The following is an 18,268-nucleotide window of genomic DNA, read 5'->3' on the forward strand; positions in this document are numbered from 1 at the left end:
GTATTGACACTGTTGGTTTGCTGTTGATTCTGATGAAAACAGCACTATTACTGAAATGTTTCCAGTAACTCTCTCTCTCTGTCCTACCTTCCTATTCAAAACAAATCCTTCTCCCGTGATATTATTTTCTGATGCTGCTGATATTAGCCTATACTCATCTTACCAGAAATCTATTTCTTCTTCCCATTTCATTTCACTGGCCCCCTCTATATCTAGATTGAGCCGTAGCATTTCCCTTTTCAGATTTTCTAGCTTCCCTATCACATTCAGACTTTTGACATTCCACTCCCCGACTCGTAGAACGTTTTCCTTTCGTTGGTTATTCAATCTTATTCTCAAGGCCACCTCCCTTTGGTACTCTCGGAGATCTGAACGGGAGACTAGTCCTCTCTGACAAGGGCGTTGGCAGAACGATGTGGACTTCTTATGCTGATGAAATCGATTCAAAAATTTTAGCTGTGGCCTGTTTTGAGCCTTTGTGATCACTGTGGGGCGCCGTTTTTCATTCGGTGTTCAAAGTACAAGTGAATGGTTTGTTTTGAACATTTCTTTAATGCCGACGCTGTCCTTTTTGTGAAATGTAATATATGCATCCCAATGAAGATTGATCTCTGCATATCGGGGACACTGATTTTCAGTCGCCCTCCTGATGCACAAGGTGTGTCATTAGCAGGTAATAGTTTTCCTGTCATATTTGTTAACACAACTCTTTCAAATGAGCCTTACTTGCGACCTCGAAATCAAGGGGTTGCTTGTCAGAGAAATGCAAGCTTTTAGAGCGCATTAGCGGGCGCGTGGAATTAAGGAAACGGCCAGGTCGAACCGGGCGAGGCATCTCTCAGCAGTATCGTAAAAGTAGTAATCGCTTCACGCACAACCAGCCTTGCATGTTCCTCCAGCAGTGGTGAAACACCGCGCTAACAACCTAACAGCAGGCAGTGCCACAATGAGAGGGTCTCTTCCTTATTGTTCGGCAATATTTGCTCCGTGTGTCTCCATATATCTTGCTAACTGAATTATATTTTTAAAAAAATGGTTCAAATGGCTCTGAACACTATGGGACTTAACTTCTGAGGTCATCAGTCCCCTAGAACTTAGAACTACTTAAACCTAACTAACGTAAGAACATCACACACATCCATGCCCGGGACAGGATTCGAACCTGCGACCGTAGCAGTCGCTCGGCTCCAGACTGTAGGGCCTAGAACCGCACGGGCACTCCGGCCGGCGAATTATATATCAGCATCTTCAGTTGATTCGTGTAACGCCCTCTTTTCCCACACTAAAAATAAGACATACTTGACAAGAATGTTCGTTTGTAAAAGCATTCCTACATAATGTTATTTTATCAGTACGTCGAAATCTAACAATACCACCACTTGCAAAGTAGGTTAGCAATAAGATTAATAATGTTGCTCACGAAGCATATGTTCGCTTTATCGGGCAACAACAAAGTTATTGACTGTGGATGGTACTCTGTGCGCATTCGCGCCAAAACGGTTACAAGTAAGTCAAAGATTATGACAGTCTCACAGAGACACACAAGAACCATATCACTGTACTATATCGATACATCGGAGTACCTATACATTAATGAAACCAAATGTGAATATTGTCACAAAAATATGTCTGTTACTTCGCAGAAAAGTAGTACGATATTACTGGTATCGAGAACTGGGGTTGGAGTGCCGTAATGGTCACGTAAATAAAGAACCATTACAAGTACTCGGTGTTCTGGTCCTTAATTACTGTCAGCTCCATTTGAATGATTCCTCAACTGTACTATTATTGCTGATACTGCAGGTGAAATCAAGCTTGGTTGGCTGTCCAGGTTTTCTAGACGTGTGCCAGCCTGGGGCGCCTTTGAACAATGAGTACGTTTACTACTGTCACTCTGTCTCTAGGTAGCTTATAATTCTCTCTTACTGATAGACGAAGGTTCTTCCCTACTGTCAGATTTTCCGGTCTCGTAGGTGCATGGAACACAAAGCAGAGTGTTAAATTTGGCAGTTCCCTATGTACGCATTCTGACTTAGCTGTTTTTCAAGCAACGAATCTAATGTATTTTTTTAGTTATAAATGTGTTCCGCATTTCTTGAATCTCCAGATTCAGCTGTATAAGAGTTACTCTTTACGATTTTTCTAGTTACTCGTTTTACTTTTTCTATTGTGTTTTATATAGTTTTTCATCAACATAAGTCATAACAGAATGAGATTTTCACTCTACAGCGGAGTGTGCGCTGATATTAAACTTCCTGGAAGATTAAAAGTATGTGTGCCGGACCGAAACTCGAACTCGGGACCTTTGAATTTCGCGGGCAAGTGGTAGAGCACTTGCCCGCGAAAGGCAAAGGTCCCGGCTTCGAGTCTCGGTCCAGCACACAGTTTTAATGTGCCAGGAAGTTTTATAAGTCATGACAGTCAGTGCTACTTAAATCGTACTACCTTCGGTATGAGGAGAAAATAAGTAAAGGAACACTTTGTGTTAGTGTTCGCATACATCTGTTGTCAACATTTTGAGAGCAAAGTGTAAATACATTAAAAAAAACTCTCGTAGTTTGTCATTTCTCTATGTTCTCAAAATATCGACGACACGTATATGTTAACATATTCGCCAAGTGTATTGCCAGTCTGAAGAGGACAGCACGATTCTGTCGAAACCTGTAAATAAAGCAATATATAAGCAGAGATGGCCCCAAGAATATGTGTAAGTTATATCGTTGAACTCGGTCATCTTGGTACAATGAAAGTGTCTATACCACGGGGTCGGGGTACGAAGTCTGATTACTTTCAATCATACCGATTGCCCCACAACACAGCATGTGTACTTAAAAGGAGTTCTTTCTATGTTGCAGTGTTCCCACAAAATTAATAAAACCAGTTTCTACATCAAATGCAGAAACATTTTGCTGATTCAGTGAGAGAGGACACTTAGGTGCTCGTTTTCCCACGTGCTATTCGTGGGTGGAAACCGTACAGATATCTACTGTAAGTGGTCCTATGCACCCTCTGCCAAACACTAAATGTGAACTGCAGACTAATCATGTAGTTACAAGTGAAGATGGCAGCTGCAGGCCCTGCACGTTCCACTAAACTGTGAAATATTTGAATGAACGTTCTGTGACTGCTTACAGCCTTTTTAATACATTATGTGCTTACGAAAGTTGTCATGGTAGCAGTTCAAAAAAAAAAAAAAAGGTTCAAATGGCTCTGAGCACTATGGGACTTAACATCTCAGGTCATCAGTCCCTTAGAACTTAGAACTACTTAAACCTAACTAACCTAAGGACTTCACACACATCCATGCCAGAGGTAGGATTCGAACCTGCGACCGTAGCGGTCGCGCGGTTCCAGACTGAAGCGCCTAGAACAGCTCGGCCACTCCGGCCGGCATGGTAGCAGTGTGCAAGGTTCTGTTGCGTAACCACGTTAAAGCTTTGGAGCACATGCACTCACTTTTCGTTTCATTTTTGTCCCGAGAACGCCTCGAATGTCGTAACTAGTACGATACCGCTCTTAGTCACACGCGAGTGCCTCTTGTAGCTCATTCACGTGACGCATTGCGCAATCTAGCAGTAAGATCAGATGCTGCCAGTAAAGACGTGAGAGTTTGTGAATCTCGCTCGGTTTAATCTTCGGCAAATACGGTATCTGTTTGCGAGCCGGCGCCGGACGCGTAGATTGCGACATCTTGAGTAAGCGTAAGCGGATAGTATTCCGCGAGAAATGTCCCGCACGCGTGCTGCAAAGTGCGGCGCGGGGCGCGGTGGTGGGGGAACGGGCCGCAGTGTGGGGGAAGAGTCGGGAGTTACTATCGAGTCCGCCGGCCACCAGCCACCACCAGCCCGCTCGACTCGGCTGCGTGGCGTCCACCGCCTCCGCGCAGACGCCGGCTGTCACCGTCGGACGCGGAATCTCGTGGCCTGCGCTGCGCTTCCTATTCTCGACGGTGAGTTGCGTGCACAGAACCGCAGCGATTGCGCCGGGAGAGCGAATTTTCGCTTTTGTCTTGTCGCCGGCCTCAAACTCACCGAGAGGCTCGGCTCGGCTCGGCCGAGCACGTGGTGCTGCGGCAGTCGTAGTGCGGTGTGCGGTGCGTGACGCTTCGGAGATGTGAGAGCTTGCGAGTCTGTTTCGCAACCAACCGGCGTAGCGGTAACGGCTACTTTCGGAGCGGGTTTGCGTCTATGCCACGTTCTATGCAGTGTGCATTTCGTGCCTTATAAGCTGAGCAGCTGTTGTTGCCTCCAGTGAAGTTTTCGATACTGTGCTATCGGTGCAGTTTATTTTCCCGCGCTAGCGACCACGTGGCACCGCATAAGAAGTGGGTTGTGGAAGGACGCCGTGGGAGGTTAAGGAACAAAGGCGTCGGAGCGACCGGCAGAGACACATACTACTTGCAAGGTTAGCTCAGCTCGTGGTGAAATATCCTCTGATGCATCATTCCGTTGAGACAGCTGCTGTACATCCCATAGCCGTGACTGCCGAAAAGCTTAAATTCCAAAATTTTAGGTGCGGGAGCACATCTCTTAAAGCTACAACCCCTCCCCTCCCCCCTCCCTCCCTGCCATAAAATCATAAGTTTCGATTTCTGAAAACTTGTTGTAAAACTTACTATAAGAAATATTTTTTTTTTCAAAATATTGCTATGAAATTAAGGTTTTTAAATTTATTTCTTATCAAATCAATAAAAACGCAAGAATTAATGTATGCAACAAGTGCTACCGTCTGTCTCTGTAGCAGTGTCACTTTGCTCCTATAATGGATTAAATATAATGACGCGATGTGCATGTATTAATTTGTTATTAATTTTATGTAACGAGAAAAATTACTTATGATTATACTTTTGTTCTTTCTTGGACTACGGAGTTCTGTAGGTGTAAAAGTGTTCAGTTATCTAGCAAACGGTTTTCTATGAATAAATCCAAGTCATTTAACATGGTAAAATACGTTTCTCCGACGAAACCTACCGAGATAATTACCACTACAGATAGATAGCATTCAGACAGTTGGAATCTGTGAGGTATGATCATAGGTTCGAGCCTGCTCGAGGTCCAGTTTTATATATGGAAGAATTTTCTCCGTTAAAGTCATTAAGTAAAACAGAAACTTTCTCCATGTGCAGACCAATCATCATTAGTCCATGAAGAGTGTTGCGTTCTATGTTAGGCTCCAATCTGTCTGCTGTGCTTCGCTGAATCCGTTTTCAAGTTCCACCATCAGAATTCTACGATGACCGTCTTGTTAATAGTTTCAGGCCTAGAGACACCCAGCAGCATGTATAATAAATACAAACTACTGTCAAAAAAGATCTGTTTCTTTAATTCCTTTTTTCTCTCTTTGGTATTTGGAATTTGAACAGACCTATACAACAGACTTAAATGAACTTAAATAATCTTAGTCAGCATTTACTGAGCTTCAGTGAGCTATACTTGACAACAGTAATAGGCTAGCGAACTAATGATTGACAGCCACATAATTAATTATAAGAATTATCTAAAGTATGTGAAATATTTCTTTTTAGCTATTAAAGTAACTATTTTACTCCCTAGTTCTGATCGATTACATATCAACACAAGTCGGTAATCTTTGCGACTATGATCATATTTTCAACCTGTGCAGCCGCAACGTTCAGTTGCGCTGGCAGTAACCTATGTTTAACAAGGTTGCAGAGTAGGCAAAGAGAAGAGAAACTCGAGCGCCATGGGCAAAGGGACGTGGGGAAGGATGTTTACGTACCGACATCGGCTCGATAGATTGTTTACTTTTTGCAATGCGTGCGAGCGTGGGCGTAGTTGATCAGCAGCTACGGCAAATTCATACATCAAAAAAGCTTTTCATCATCTCGGTTCTCGATAACATGCTGGCCACTCTAGTCGAGCAATGTCGTTATCCTGAAGGAAGTCATTGACAAGATATGGACGATGGAGGCGCGAATTGCCGTCCATGAAGATGAATGCCTTCCCAATATGCTGCGATATGTTTGCACTATCGGTCGGAGGATGGCATTAACGTTTCGTACAGACGTTCGGCGCCTTCCATGACCACCAGCGTCATACGTCGGCCCCACATAATGCCATCCCAAAACAGCACGGAACGTCCACCTTGCTGCACTCGCTGAACAGTGTGTCTAAGGCGTTCAGTCTGACGGGTTGCCTCCAGACACGTCTCCGACGATTGTCTGGTTGAAGGCATACACGACACTCATCATCGAAGAGAACTGATGCCACTCCAGAGCGGTCCATTCGGCTTATTGCTGGACCCATCTGTACCTCGCTGCATGGTGTCGTGGTTGCGAAGATGGACCTCACCATGGACGTCGGGAGTGAAGTTGCGCCTCATGCAGCCTACTGGGCACAGTTTGAGTCGTAACACAACGTCTTGTGGCTGCACGAAAAGCATTATTCAATATGGTGGCGTTGCTGTCAGGATTCCTCCGAGCCATAATCCGTAAGTAGCAGTCATCCACTGCAGCAGTAGCCCTTGGGCCGCCTGAGCGAAGCATCTCATCGACAGTTCCTGTCTCTCTGTATCTTCTCCATGTCCGAACAACATCCCTTTGGTTCACTCCGAGACGCCTGGACACTTCGCTTGTTGAGAGCCCTTCCTGGCACAAAGCAACAATGCGGACGCGATCGAACCGCGGTATTGACCGTCTAGGCAAGGTTGAAATACAGGCAACACGAGCCGTGAACCTCCTTCCTGGTGGAATGACTAGAACTGATCGACTGTCAGACCTCCTCCGTCTAATAGGCGCTACTCATGATAGTTGTTTACATCTTTGGGCGGGTTTAGTTACATCTCTGAACGGTCAGAGAGACTGTGTCTGTGATAAACTAATCACAGTCAACGTGTATCTTCAGGAGTTCTGGGAACCTGGGTGATGGAAAACTTTTTTTGATGTTAGTATTACAAGACGGAAGAAACAATATTTCGTGAACGCAGGTTATACAGACGCTAATGTTCAAACATTCGTCAAGTTACTTATTTGCCATTGACACACGCATCACGAGAAGTCGCCATGCTTCTAGATTGCTGAGACTGTTCGCATTCGTAAACACAAGGTGGTATGTATCGTTCACAGCTTCACAAGGAAGCTCAACGTGTGTTGGGTATACTGTATAAACACACACACACACACACACACACACACACACACACACACTCGCGCGCACGCATAGAGAGAGAGAGAGAGAGAGAGTAGCTTACCTTGCCGCTCGCCCCTGCCCGTTGGTCCCTCGTTGTCACGTTCACTATTGCTGGCGCAGGGGCATATTATAATTACGTTCTGATGTAGTATTTTAAATCTCCGGTGTCCACTTGTTCCAGTGACTTAAAAAAATACTGCTCCGGAGGTGGCAGAACACCGTTCCGGCACAAATTAAGCCATGCTAGAAACTGTATCAGCACTTCTCGAATAGGATATGTCGTGATTTAAAAATCCTATTACAGGCTTCTATGGATTATACAGTGGACTTAATAGATGAAGTTTCGATACGAAACCAATGTCCGGAAATGTAGAATTTGGATCTAAAATCAGCCGGAGGATCGGACCACTTCCAAATCTCCTTCTATGCAGTGGTGACATTAAGCTGTGACGTGCGTGCCGTAGGAGCACGTGGCGTAGACAATGTTCCGAGTACTTGTCAGCTGGTTCTCTCCTGCGTGACGAAGGACGTCGTCTTCAAAGCCGAGAGTGCAGCGCGACCGTGGAATACCACAGCCAACCCTTCTTGTTTCGAACATACTAGATTCTCGACCCCGTTGTTGTAACCGAACGAAGGTGTCATGTCATATTTACGACAGGTACAGACGACGGCACCCTCTTACAAGCTTGTGATCGGACAGCGCAATGGGAGATCTGAACTTAGTCCGATCTTCAACTTAATTTATACCTGAAGATACATTTCCGACGTGGGTTCCTTAACATAATTTGATCTACTAAGTCCTCTCTACAACTCCTAGAAGTCTGTAATAGTAATTTCGAACACTGTATGTTGAAACTTATTTATTCTGCTTACAAAATTCTTTAAAACTCCCTGGGACTGAGAGTTATAGTGAAGTACGACAATTAAAATAAAAATGGAGGAAGTAACATACATCAGTAGAATCACGTGAGCTATTTTTATGTGTATCATCAAAAAGCTGATATAATCTTTCATTTTGTTGTACCTAATATCGAGAATTTATGTCGTCATGTGGTAGACTTCAGTGTTTAAAATAGCCTAGTAAGGAGGAAGCGACTTGTCCGGGAGTATGGCATCGCATAATCTAGCCCACACCACAACTACCAGCATTATTGTAACTGCAAACTATGCCAGCTGGCGATGTGAACTGCAGGAACTAGTTGGATCATAATAACAATGTAGCAGTTTTTAAGCTATATTCTTAAAAAAATTCTTTTTATGATAGCGGCGGAGTACAACCTAAACAAGGTTTTCTTCATTTTATAAATGTAACAATAAACAATGAGAAGGAATTATTTTAATCATGGCTTATCGTTGTGAATCATCGTAGCAGTGCCCTCAAACAGTTTCATAGCACAAAGTCAAGACGGTTGGAATAAGCAAACTATCTGCAAACCTCTTTACACGAACAGTATTTCCTATTTTTAATAGATGTTAGTCAAATAGATGTTAGTCAGCTGCTTTACCATGACACATTCAAGTGCAGCTAAAGTACTCGTATATGGAAAGTATTATTTATTTTCCAGTCAGTGCAATGAGTTAGAATTGCTATAACACGATTAACGTGATGGATAAAGGTCGATCCAAAAGTTTCCGTCAGAGGGCGCTGGCTGCAGCGTATATGCAACGTAGCGCGACTCCAATGTGACAAGCACCGACATGTAGCCAAGGGATTAGTCTGCCATTTGTATCTTTCAGACGTGCATGCGGTAAATGCGGAAGCATGAAGTATAGCGACGTTATTACCAAATGAGCCCAGACAGGACCAACGTCGTGATATGCTTTTCTTAGCTGCCGAAGGACAAACACTGACAGACAATCATCGTAGAATGAGGAATGTGTACCCCCGTACACATGTGTGTCAAAAGCAGCGTTGTGAAATTATGCGACAAGTGGTGCTGCTGTTTCATAATAACGCACGTTTTCTAGTCGCAAATGTTGTAACAAAGACATTTTCGCCAACTCCAGTGGGAGACACTGGAGCACCCTCCTTATTGTCCGCCGCTCGTGGTCTCGCGGTAGCGTTCTCGCTTCCCGAGCACGGGGTCCCGGGTTCGATTCCCGGCGGGGTCAGGGATTTTCACCTGCCTCGAGATGACTGGGTGTTTGTGTTGTCTTCATCATCATCCAGGAAAGTGGCGAAATTGGACTGAGCAAAGATTGGATAATTGTACGGGCGCTGATAACCACGCAGTTGAGCGCCCCACAAACCAAACATCATCATCATCACCCTCCTTATAGTCCTCAACTCTTCCCTGGCATTGCCAGGCCTTCGGCCACTTAAAAAAGGCCTTGTAGGGCCGATGATTCTGTCGGACGAGGAAGTGCAGCAGGGATCCACATCTACATCTACACCCATACTCCGCAAGCCACCTGACGGAGAGTGGCGGAGGGTTTCTTGGTACCTCTATCGGTTCTCCCTTCTATTCCAGTCTCATTATTGTTCATGGAAAGAAAGATTCAGTATGCTCTGTGTGGACTCTAATCTCTTATTCTCATGGTCTTCTCGCGAGATATACTTCCGATGTCATCCACAAGGTCATTTATATATATTGTGAATAGCAACGGTCCTACGACACTCCCCTGTGGCACACCAGAAATCACTCTTACTTCGGAAGACTTCTCTCCACTGAGAATGACATGCTGCGTTCTGTTATCTAGGAACTAGATACTAGATATCTGTAACTAGGCAGTTACGGATCTCTTCACGCGGCAGGGCACGATGTTTTACCAAACGGATATCGTCAACCTGGTGCGTCGGTGGAATGATTACCTCAGGATACACGGCGATTTCGCCTGATTAGCTTACCTGTTCTGGAGTATACGGACTTCGTACGGAAACTTTTTGATTGCCCTTCATTTTCGGTGGGGAGTAGTAGTTTAGAAAAGTCCGCTTCGTGTGTCTGAAAACCAGCTGTCTGTCTCTACCAAACGTCATCTCTTTGGCAATCCTGTTGAAAATCGTTGTAGAACGATGTAATAAACAGTGCTCGTAGAATGTAGATTATCCCTCTCTCTGATGCTTTCTGAGTGGACGCTGCCTTACGTTTAAATTCATATTGTTAATAACAGAGTAGGATATTCTGGTTTGTAAATGTGAAAATCTTGAGCTTGTTCGAGTACTTCAAAAAACGTGTCGGCGTGTTTCCCTTAATATTTGGTGTATTGTCCCTAGTAACGTTCATCATAGTGCATCTGTATGATTTAGAGCTGTGAAGGATAACAATGTATGCGTTAATCAAAGAACTCTTTGACGTAACAATCAAACCGCAAGCCTGCACATGTTTTGCATTGTATACCTCTTTTTGAAGTGGACAATAACTTGTATTTTTCTAACGGTCACATGTACGGCCGTGGAAACCGAGGTTGTGGTTGTGGTTGACAGACAGAGGGGTCCATCCGTGGCACCCCTGAGAGGCCTTCTGATCGTCCAAGAATAATGGAAAGAGATTCAATAATGTGAGCACAATTGGAAAGAATTATATTTCTTCGGTATAATCCTGGTCTGGATCTATTCATATCCAAGTGTTCCCGCTGCGCAGCAGACGCTAAATATCCTGACAAATTGAGTCTATAGGTGGAGAACAAGTAGTTATGTCGGGACGTTGTAGGTTATCTCCAGTAGCTGAATACTGCGCCCAGATGCTATGTTTGAAACTTATTTAAATGTGAAGGTGCGCAGCATGTAGAGAACCGAATGAAGTGTCTGTAGGCGCACACCTGTATGTGTGTGTGCGTTTTACGGAGAAAGTAGGAGTACCGTTCTTTAGTTCCATAAACTTTATGCCGTTGCTTGTTGATTCTTGCGTTACTTCAAGAACATAATTCGATGTTGAGCTTCAGTGATGAAGTCTGCTGGTAATTCCCAAGGGAAACGGATTATGGAGTAAAGATAAAAAATACTTTCAGTGAATGGAGTGCAGATATTGGAGTGGATGTACGTACTTGCGTAACGTCAGTTAATGTTGTGGTGAACAGCCGCTGGCCTGATACAAAGTAAGCTGAATATCGCTCTTTATATGTAAGATAATGTTCTATTTCAATATTAGTATCTTATTTGTACATATTACTTTATGTGAGGCAAGGTGAAAATATCTTGGCGTGGAGTGAATGAAAGTGATTTTTACGCAAAACCGGATAGGTGCGAGTAGGATTCGTGCCCTGAGTGCTCCGTACGAACCTGATTATGTGTGTAGACAATTCATCTCCTTTGAGTCCAATGGCTTAGAAGGTGAAATTTTTTACACCGCTAAGAGACCGTAGACTCAGTATTAGACCATAACCCGCTATGATTTGACGCAAAGTGCAGCTTTATACCTCTATGTGTTCCAGAGACGAAAGCGTCTTAATAGACGGATAGACAGACGGACAACAAAGTGATCCTAAGCGGATTCCATATTTACGGACTTACATGTACACTTTTTCAATATTTGAGTAAATAAACTTTGAGCAACGTTTCTCTGCCGGCCAGGATACGCTCGTAGTGCGGTGATACATGGTCTGGAAAATATCCACATAAGGCCGCAGTACACTCTCATTGGATGCAAACGTATTTACAGTCATAGATGTCGCAATAGGAGAAAGTCAGAAGGTGTCTGTTCTAAGAAACAGGGGTGCATGTACCAACATTTAATCTCTAAGATGTATAATAAGAAAACGACCTTCGTGGTCAGGTGCAGTTGGTGGAGAAGTATAGTCAGTTTTGCAATCAAGATGACGAAATTGCCAGGTAGTATATTACTCTTTCAGAGTCATCAGTAAGAATAATATCTGACTATAATCGTTTCGGCACAAGAAATAGAATTCGGGGCTCCTAGCTCCATCTGGCTGCTTTCGAAGGAGTAGGTGCACCCACATCTCGTATGTGGTAGAAAATTGGCATGTCAAACACTTTGTTCACTTACAGTCGCATTTTCTGTCAGTATTTAACCAATTCTGCATAGATGGTCACAAACACCTGTTTCGAAAATAGATCTTCAAGTATTGTATTATTCTTTTCTTATAGACCTTCGGCGTCCGCTGTTCGTCAATTATCATTTTTATTTTGTAAACTTTCTCTGCTGCTTTTCTATGGTTGCACTTTTGGGACGCCCTTCAAGTGAATTATGGTGCCTTTCAACCCACAACGAGTGTCTTAATCGTTGAAAGTAGAGTCTCCATATAAAAGTTCATCATCTTTGTATGAATTTCTATTTTCGATAAACCATCGAAAATTTAAAATTCATTGGTAATCCATCATTTTAAACACCCACATTAACAACATTAATCCACACATACATTTGACACTTGATCTTCGCTATTTCAGAATGTATACCAATCAACCTAATGGATAGAGAGGTTCATCAATATCATCTCTACACTATCTCGAGAAATTTTCTCCTCGCCATCGTGTATACGATAATCCAACACTTCCGAATCCAAGTCCTAACTCAGAACTTTGAAATAAGGGATTCACTATTATAGATAAATATTTAATTATGTATTTCAGAATGAAGTTGCACTCTGCAAAGGACGGGCGATGATTTGAAATTATATAAATATGTAACTGACGTAAAAAACTTACCACTTATTGTAGAAACCTAAGCTCGTATAATCTGCACAAAATTCCTATCACCAGTCTCAATGCACCTATTTCTTTAAATTTTTCAGTTGAACTTAACCCAAAATTTAAATCTAATGTGCAGATGACATTTTCCACAGTGAATTTCGTATTCAGAGTTTACAGGTCTAGAGCCTTACTCTCACGTCAATAACTCTCTAAAAAGTACCACATATTCTCAAAGCCAACAAAAGGTACTACCTAGAGCAATTGTATCAGCAGCTCTGGAATAAACGTGCACCATTCAGTTTGTGTGGCAGCAAATAACAGTCAGTTGATATTGTTCAGTTACATCCCGTAAATACCAAGAGCATCGTTGCTGATGAAGTGAGCTTGAGGTGGAGAATTAATTCTCAATAGTCCAGATAATGTTATTGCTCTAACCGAGGAAACCACCATGCTCGAAACAGGTCGCATGCGCCAACAATACAAATCGTATTTCAGTACTGCAGTACTGTGCTAGAAGACCCATTGACGGGACTGAACTCAATTTCAAAATTATTTTGCTTCATTGCTTGCACACGTTGTTTATAAAACCAGTGTAATTGCTGCTCCCTCTTTACTCTCCACACTGGAGTTTTTGGAGTGTTGATTTCACTGGAGAAGGAGGAGGTTATTGTTTAACGTCCTGTCGGCAACGTGGTCATTAGAGACGGAGCGCAAGCTCGTGTTAGGGAAGGATGGATAGGGAAAGCGACCATTCCCTCTCGACGGAACTATATCGTCATTTTCCATAAGCGATTTAGGGAACTCACGGAAAACATAAATCAAGAAGGCCGGCCGCGGGTCTGAACCGTCGTCCTCTCGAGTGCGAGTCCAGTGTGATAACCACGCGCTACCTCGCTCGGAATTTCGCTGGTAAATTAACGAGTGTTTATTCAAAATCATCACCACAGATTAAAGGCTGTGAACAATTACTCGTCGAAAATCTTGGACTGATCACAGTCGTTTGAAAGATCCACTTTCTCGTAGTTTCCAACAGTGAGTAACAGGCTTGTACGAAAACTCTTTTCTGTACAGTTATTCGGGTTTCTGGAAGCTGTCTTCTACTAAGCATAAATTAAATGCATATCCGCAGGCTTCATGTCACGGATCTCGCGGCCCCTCCCGCCGGAGGTTCGAGAACTACCTCGGGCATTGGTGTGTGTGTGGTTCTTAGTTTAGGTTAGTTTAAGTATTGTGTAAGTCTAGGAACCGATAACCTCAGCAGTTCGGTCCCTTAGGAATTCACACACACACACACACACACACACACACACACACACATATTCGCAGCTTCTTGTGACGAGTGATGCTCCATCTTCGACGACTAGCCGTGGACACGAAAGACTGTACTTACAACTTTCCAAGCAGCTTTTCACGAGGTGTACATCGTCTTTCTGCGAGTGTATGCCGGCTGAGATTTTTCCATATTTCTTTTACATTCTTTCGCCAGTGACCATTCGTACTGCTCTTTTCTGTATATGCTTGATGTTTCCTGACATGGGTATCGTATACTTGGAAGAGTTCAAATCTAACCTGTAAAAATAAAGGAACTTCAGTTTTCAAACGATAATCAGGCACGTCCAGCAATGAGCAAATAACTGAGACCATGATAGTTTGTCACTAGAGCAAAATTTGGTAAACCGTCTGTGGTTAGATCAGATCGCCGTATGAAGATATCTTCCTGGTTACTGTCAGTAATAACAACCAGTTGACGTTTACGTAGAGCAAAGAAAGTTACTGCCGCTTTTTCGACCAGTAACTATGCTATAGACGTGTCTTTCTGAGGGAAACAGTCTCACTGTGGAAACGGGTTACTATTCAAATCACTATTAGCTCTTTGCCTTAACTATGTCCTACATCCACACTGCACGGTATTCGCAGGTTTGTAACTTGCATACAAAATAAAAGAACCCCTGTAATGTTGTCCAAAGTACTAAACAGCGCATTTTATAGTCTCACTTGAAATCATTTTCTGAGTAACTGCCTCCTTTTTATGGCGATACACAGTGAGTGCGCAGAACACAATGAAGAACAATTGCTATCCAAGACAGCAAGCAGCAAGGTTATTAATCAGCAAAAGTCAATATGCTGGGTCATGTTACAATGCGGCTACGCGCTCGTGTGCAAACTGGCGGCTCGCGTTGTTATTGTGTAATATAAGCGTAGCACTTGGTAACAGGCGCCGCATTCGAGGACAAAGAGCGCTTACTGTAAGCGTTGCAGAGGTTTAGGCTATCAGAAGAGCGGAATGCCGATGACAAAGACGACAAAATGTATCTTCAAGATATTGTAAAAAACTAAGCGCTCCCATTAAAAGACGACCGTTTGTCAAATGGGGAGTTCATACCGTGACGTATGGAGTTTCAACATCTTTACCAGTGTTATCTTCATTGAAATCCGAAAGATTTGACATCGAATCTTCAAAACTATGCAACAAACGTTTTACTTTCATGATTTAAAATTAGCACGTAATCCTTCTTCTTCTTCGACAGTATTTGCAAAATCTGTGATGATTAGGGAACTAAACTTCTTTGATGGATAACGAATATTAATATTCCATTACAAGAAGCGTCGCATCCGAAACTGAAGGAGGCAGTTGCAAGGTTACTGATGTTAAAGTTTATGATACCGTCGTAACAGAAGGAACACTGCCAGTGAAATAGCACGAGCAGAAGAGAAGGTAGTTTGTCCAATTAGTTTTTGTTGAAGCAAATTTGCTTTCTCGTAATAACAGCGGTATGTACCTGGCTTCCATCCCCAGATCTCTGTTCGTCGGCCGTAAAAGTGACGATGTTGTAATTTTGTCCAGCACGACACTTTTTCTAGACTAGTAATACAAACGAAAGGGTAACTATCACAATAATACTTTTACCGAAAAAGTAAATGTTTGAAAGAATATTTCCTCCTTTCTGCGGACAGGTTCACACTCTTCTGCTGAACAGTGTTCACTCGAGAAATACCTGTGTGCCTTCACAAACTGATGCAAACTGTGGCCCGATAAAGAATCATTCAGTATGCTTGGATTCGAAAACAATGGAAGCCGTGACACGTGTCTACGACTGGCGATTATACTGTCACAAGAAGTATGTGAGGTCTGTCTTGTCTACTGCCATGAACAGTGAAGCCATTGTGCTTGCAAAACGTATTTGCCCACTTCAGTGGACATTAGTACAACTAGCTTTCAAACGTTAAACATGCATAACAGTTCTTTTGTTATTTATACGAAAGATGCCAAAAATATTATTTGAATAGCCATTAAAGATGCACAATGTGACGATGACATATAATACATTATCTGATGATTTTTAAATTTTGAGGTTTGTAAGAGCACTACATACTAATTTTAAGGGTCAAAGGTGACAGTGATATCCATCAAAAAAGGAGGAAACACAATTATTTGCATTTGCGTCAAATCGATGTCTTTCAACAATTTTTAGAAATTTTTATAGCGATGTAAGATAGAGTTGAAAATGTAAATATGATGTCCAGTTGTTTCTTCGCTGACATTACTACGCAATAGTTCCATTCTTCAATGGCCTGAGGTCTTTCGGTTGAAATGTCGTGTGTATCGTGTGTAGTTGAAAAAATCAGCGCTTGAAAAATTCGCATTGTGAGTAGATACAATGTTTTACTGGTACGAGGTATCATCAGTATAGTCTTGTCGAATCTATTTTCAGAATATCAACGCTTTTGATAGGTGGCACACCATTTTTAACACTTTCTCGTAGTATAAACAAGTGGAAACCTCGTAACGTTTTAGGTATGTTCCGAATTCCTTAACCAGGGTCTCTTCCCCCTCCCCCTTTCCTTCCTCCTAAACCCGCGTCTCTCTTCGTTGCTGTGTGGTTCGAAGGACCTGTCTTAAACTGTCTATAACATAGATTATTCTGGCATTTGAATGTTACCTATTTGCAGTAGGTTGTTCAACACTGCTATGTGCTGCACATAGGTTACGTGCGTATCTAGACGGCCCTCGTCTCAGTATGATTACGCTGCTGTACTGCACACGCAAAGCCTGTGTGGAGCGGTAGGCCCGCTACGCTACGCCTACATAATGTCAGTCGTCAGGAAGAACAGCCAGTCGAGGCCTCAGGCAGTTGCGTGCTACCACGTGTATCATGACTCTTGGATGTTCACTGAAGGACAGTGGCTATGAATTTCGTGATCAACATACTTAATTATAACGACGCAGTTTGATAACGTATAACTTATTAAGTTAGCGATTCTTGCGACCTTTCTTCAGGATTTCCTATCTGTGGTCGTTTGGTATCATGGAAAGTAGTGATAGATAGGTAACAATGTCTGAGTGTAGATTATACACAGCTATTAGATACATTCCAGTGTATTTGATTCTAATTTTGCAATACCACCATATACCCAAAATACTAGGGCCATCATTGAAAAGTTGACGGAGGATCCCATCATATTTTTAGATCAGAGATGTAGAATGAGCAATGCGTACGAAGCACGTGATTTAAAACTATTTGTGTTTCGTAATAAGCACCTGCAATTGGTGGGGCTACCTTGGTTGCCTTAAATGCATTCTCAAGTTCTTTGCCTACGTATCCTGTCGAGATCGAGCAGATAAAACAGATAACTAACATCTCTCACAGAGGCTTACAAGCAGTCATTCTTCCCACGTTTTATCCGTGAACGGAATATGAAGAAACGTTAACATGTAGTACAATAAAAACTAACTTTTTTCATGCACTTCACAGTAATTCAAGGTTATAAATGTAAATTTAAACTGTATATAGCTACGGTTAGATAATGGGCTTAATAGTATCCCACTCCTGCAGCAATACGATTTCCCTAGCAAGTAACGCTAGTAATTTACTTATCTCTGGTAATTACTACATTTGTTATGAGTTAACTTTTGTGGTAAAGTAGTAAACGTTAATCACGGTCGTCGAATGAACATGATTCTTGTGATCAGTTGAAGAGGACAAGCAGAGTGTGTAATGTGAAAAATCAAAACTGTACACTGAAATGCAATCTATTTTGAACAACACAGTTTTGTAATGATACCCTTTTCAAGTTCCGTAATTGTGCTCTTCTGTTTCCTGCAGTGAGCTATGGGAAAATAAAGAAACAAATGAATCTGTCGTTGTCAAGCGCAACGAAACATAGTTCTTAGGTACAAGCTATCAAACGAATCCTTGGACGTAGGAACTTTCCCACTTGCCGTAGTCCCAGAATGGAAATACGCGCCGGTACCGTTTGCGGGCTCTTTCCTGGTATTCTTCTAGGAATTGTTATTTCTTTTCCTGGCGTTTCGGCAGCACGAGTTGCTAGCACTGTCGAAATGTCTCTTATTGAAGGTCACTCTTTGACAATGTCAGCCGCTCTTGCTTGTGAAAATTCAACAGGGTATTGAAAACCGTTGGAAAAAGATTCAGAGGAAAATTAGCGTTTAGAAGATTAACGTTTAACGTCCGGTCGGCAAGGAAGTCATTAGAGACGGAGCACAAGCTCATGTTAGGGAATGATAGAGAAG

At 42.6% G+C, this 18,268-nt stretch overlaps 1 protein-coding gene across 2 annotated transcripts in view; it reads left to right on the forward strand.

The window, feature by feature from the left end:
• The first annotated feature begins 3,823 nt into the window (after positions 1 to 3,823).
• The window catches only part of LOC126174876 (ATP-dependent translocase ABCB1-like), a 208,510-nt gene continuing 194,065 nt past the window's right edge, over positions 3,824 to 18,268 (forward strand). The window contains exon 1 of one of the 2 annotated variants that reach the window (XM_049921289.1): positions 3,824 to 3,949. The gene's annotated coding sequence lies outside the window, so the exon portion shown is untranslated. Of the gene's footprint in view, positions 3,950 to 4,091; positions 4,405 to 18,268 lie in introns of those variants that run through there. The other variant, XM_049921288.1, reaches the window with a different exon arrangement.

The sequence above is a fragment of the Schistocerca cancellata genome, chromosome 3, assembly GCF_023864275.1.
Source record: "Schistocerca cancellata isolate TAMUIC-IGC-003103 chromosome 3, iqSchCanc2.1, whole genome shotgun sequence".
Lineage (NCBI taxonomy): Eukaryota > Metazoa > Arthropoda > Insecta > Orthoptera > Acrididae > Schistocerca > Schistocerca cancellata.